The 4,607-nt window shown below is 33.5% G+C and overlaps 1 pseudogene; it reads left to right on the top strand.

Moving 5' to 3' along the window:
- The first annotated feature begins 1,296 nt into the window (after window positions 1–1,296).
- On the top strand, window positions 1,297–2,567 carry LOC114078015 (annotated as a pseudogene).
- The last annotated feature ends 2,040 nt before the right edge of the window (window positions 2,568–4,607 follow it).

Raw genomic sequence — 4,607 nt, 5'->3', positions numbered from 1 at the left:
ACAAAACATTTTGTGCTTTTAACACTTCTCTTTTTTTCCCTTCTCATTCAACTCTCCTAAATATTCTTTGTGTGAGTTATGACTACGTTCATCAAACTTAATTCGAAGAATATGAAACAAAACCTACTCCAAATAAAAGTAATATCTTAAACTAAAAGACATGTCTATTAACATAGATTTGATGTTCTTCATGTCCCAAGTCATTCCTGAGTGTTTGCATTATCTGAGTTAAATTAATTTTTAATTTTTTAATGTTTGAGAATATTTCTTTAACATGAGTCTAGAATCTAACATTTTTACCTACTTATACTTTCATAATGCAACAATATACATACACATTTCTCAACAAGTAGTAAACTTTTTCAAAAGGGTCAACATTATTATTTTGTTTTTGTTTCAAATAAATTTTCCTGCTTCTATTAATTTTGTTAGAATAACATAGTAACAATAACAGAAAGTGGTGAATGTTTGACCTCAGACAAGTAGATTATCCTTTAAAAAGTTATTTATGTTGTTATGGTGTACAATTTTTTAACGGTCTTAACTTATTTATAAAAAATATTTATTATAAAAAATTTCACATAATTATTTTTCACAAGGAGTTATTCTCATCATAGAATTATCAGATTCTATATTTTTCATGTACAAATAATAGAAAAAACTAATGTTTAATTGCTACATTAGAACATCACTCAATTTTAACAAGAGAATTTATAATCAAACATTTATTATGATTAAATATGTAAAAGATCAAAATAATTAGATATCAAGATATTTTTAATCACTAAAAATATATTTATAATTTTTGAGATATGTGATAATGTCAAATCATTTATTTATGTTGAAATGTTCTACAAACCTACTAAACTTGACTTCTTTTTTATTCTTATGTCAGTGGACATTGGATTATTGTAAGGTTGTTCAAAAGCTTAGAAAGAATATTTATGCTCGCGCGAAGCGTGGTTAAATTTACGTAGTTTGGGATAAGGCACAAGTACTTCTCTAGACTATGACAGAATTCTTAGAGACACACATTAACTTATTTGTTCTAATATAACCCTAAAACGTGGTTGCTATGCGTACAATTGCTAACGTATTAGGTGTCAAATTAAAAGACAATAACAAGTTCCAATGTCATTGTATCTAAAATAAAACAAAGCATAAGGTAAGAAACAAGAGAGTCCACTAGGATGACAAGCAACAACCTCTCAATGTATCCTCAAAATGCCTCAGATGTAACAAGAATAAGAGCAATTATAGGAATTTAGGATAGAAACCTACACAAGTGTAGAAGCAATGAATAAGTATCAAGGCCAACATGGTACTTTCTATCAAGAGGCCCCATACCTTATTTGCGTTTTGTGTTTAAATCTTCAGCCTCCCATTTCCATGGAGCAAGTTTTTGAGTTGGGACAATGGCAAAAGAGGGAAGTTAAAGCACGTGGAATGAGCTGGGATGTCAAGAGCATCGATGTTGTTGTTGCTGGCTTGGGATAGTTCTCCCGAGGTTCGAAAGGCGAAGCAGATTTAGCCTTGTGGACATATGATGGCATTCAGATCACATTGCGGGAACCATTGGTACTTGATCGTGCAACCTCGATTAAAAGACTTGGATTTTGGCTACCAAAGGCTATATCAGAAGCCATCGCTAACTCATCAAAGCTTGAAGGTCAAGAAGCAAGGGAAAATATTCCATTAGAGGGGACAATGCAACTTTCATAAGTATACAACAAAAAGAGGCACCTGAGTCAATTTTCTTGTGAACATTTCTAGTTTACAAGGTCATGTACGACAACTTAAAATGGGCAGGTTGAATTGAATATGAGCGGATTGAAACTAGATTACTAGATTGTATTGTTTTTCGTTATTTACTTACTATCACACATGAGTAATTTGAATTAGGAACTACACGAAAAGTAAGTTGCGGGATATAACAAAATTACTAGATATTTAATGCCACTAACAAACGAGATACTTATGGTATTAAAATAACAATAACAATGCAGGAGAAGGGTCAAGTATTTAAGGTACAACATTGAGGTGACCTACCTCATATGTGGATGACCAAGATTACATTTTTGTTGGCTTTCAAGATGTTGTACAAACATTCCTAGCTCAACTTTTCAAAGAAGAGCCTCGTCGAAGTTTCCTCTTCATTTATTGAATGGGGGGTTTAGGCAATACCACTCTTGCGAGAAACCTCTACAAAAGTCCTAATATAGTCTCTAGCTACCCTACACGCGCTTGGATATGTATTTCTCAAGATTACAACACCAAGGATCTTCTTAGGAGTATCAGCAAATCCATCCAAGGTTGCACCAAGGAAACTCTATATTTGTTGGAACGGATGACAGAAAGGGATCTAGAAATTCACCTTCGTGATTTATTGAAAAAATGCAAAAACCTTATGGTGGTTGATGATGTATGGAAGAGAGAAGCATGGGAGAGTTTGAAAAGAGCACTCCCGGATGGCAAGAATTGCAGCAGAGTCATTATTATCTCGCGCAAAGAGGATGTCGTTAAAAGAGCAGACGATAGAGGTTTTGTTCATAAACTTCGTTTCCTAAGCCAAGAAGAAAGTTGGGATCTCGTTTGTAGGAAGCTACTTGATGTTCGAGCAATGGTTCCAGAAATGAAAAGTCTAGCTAAGGATATGGTGGATAAGTGTAGAGACTTACCTCTTGCTATTGTTGTATTGAGCGGACTACTTTCGCATAAAAAGATACAAAATTAATGACAAAAGGTTAAAGATCACCTTTGGAAGAACATTAAATAAGATAAATCTATTGAAATCTGCAACATACTATCCTTAAGCTACAATGATTTGTCAACTGCGCTCAAGCAGTGTTTTCTCTATTTTGGTATTTTTCCAGAAGATCAAGTGTCCAAGGCTGATAACATAATATGGTTGTGGATGGCGGAGGGTTTCATACCCAGAGGAGAAGAAAGAATGGAGGATGTCGCTGAAGGCTTCCGAATGAGATGTGTTTTAATTATGTTTTTGGAAAAATATATTATATTATTGATTTTTGAGACTTTTTTCGAGTCGCCACTTAATGTTTCAAGAAAACTATATTTTCAAAAGACTTAAAAAGAAAAATCGATTGAAAACATTAAAATGGTTCAGGGATTCCTATTTATATTTTAGGAAGGCTTTAAGGGCACCTAAAATTTTCACTAACTCGTGATTATCCGACAAACTAATTTAATTGGCTAAAAATTCTCTACCTTTAATTTGAATTGAAAAATTACTTAGTTTCTGTTTGAAAGTGAAATACTAGCCTATCTTTAAAGTAAACTATTTAACTTGCGAAATTTATTTAATATATTTTTTAAGTCTTTTAAAGTCGATCAATTTTAGGCTTGGCGGATAAATCGTAACAGCGCTACTCGGGGATATTGAAGGTTCGACCCTAAAACTAACGACAAATATTGATAAGCAATGAACAGTAAAGTAAAAAGGGAAAGAGAGAGAGAGAGAGAGAGAGTCGGGTCCAAATCCGGTTTCTGTTCGCCTGGACCGATATTTTGATCCTTTGTTTGTGATCTTAGGCCCACTAAATTTGAACCTGTCCTAAACTATTCAAGGTAATAATAATACAAAAGGGCTTAGGCCCAAAGATAGTAAAATACAATTTTTAAAAAAATAAAAGAGGTCTTTTTGGCCCAAACTATTCAAATCTCAGACTTCTTGGAAATTTCACTCCACGATCTATTCATCGATTTTTAGAACTTATTGATTAGAGGGAAGGAAATGCAAGTCCTTACGACTCTGTCGAAATGCAAGGGATAAGTGAGTTCTTGGCAAACTTGAACGGATTCACATTCAAAAAAAAAAGGAAAGGAGTTACGAAAGAGATAAATATCCAATGAGCACATGATTAAACAAATAACTAAAGGAAATGGAGGTAGATATGTGGATCATTCTAAGATATAAGTATGGGTATAATACTGACACACTTATAAACACAAAATGTAAAGAGTAATATCCCAAGTAAATGATGATTACAGACAACAATCACGACTAGGATATATTACTCATAAAAAAAGAACTTATTAACTAAACATAAAAACATGATAAACGAGGCATATAAAGGCAAAAAGACTAAGAAGGGAAATCATCATCTAAACACATCTAACTAAGACTCTTTAAATCTGTAACTTAACAATGAATGAACAAAGGGGTGCAAATTTTTTTGAACTAACTAATTGTCACGACCCAAAACCGAGCCGCGACTGGCACCCACACTTACCCTCCTATGTGAGCGAACCAACCAATCTAAACCTTAACATTTCAATTTAATATCAACAGAAAATAATGCGGAAGACTTAAACTCATTAATAAAAACCAATTCAATAACTTCTAAAATTCAACATCTATTATTCCCCAAAATCTGGAAGTCATCACCACAAGAACATCTATGATCAAATTACTAAACTAAGAGTATTCTAAGAAGCTAAAATAAACAAAAGCTAGTCCATGCCGGAACTTCAAGGCATCAAGACATGAGGAAGAAGATCCAGTCCAAGCTAGAAGCATTAGCTCACCCTGAAATCCGGTGTAATGAAGACTGGCTAGAGTTGCGGTTGAGTTGAAGACGACGGTA

The sequence above is a fragment of the Solanum pennellii genome, chromosome 7 (genome assembly GCF_001406875.1).
Source record: "Solanum pennellii chromosome 7, SPENNV200".
Classification (NCBI taxonomy): domain Eukaryota; kingdom Viridiplantae; phylum Streptophyta; class Magnoliopsida; order Solanales; family Solanaceae; genus Solanum; species Solanum pennellii.
The sequence above is the reverse complement of the archived record's forward strand: the minus strand, read 5'-3'. Positions and strand labels throughout refer to the sequence as shown.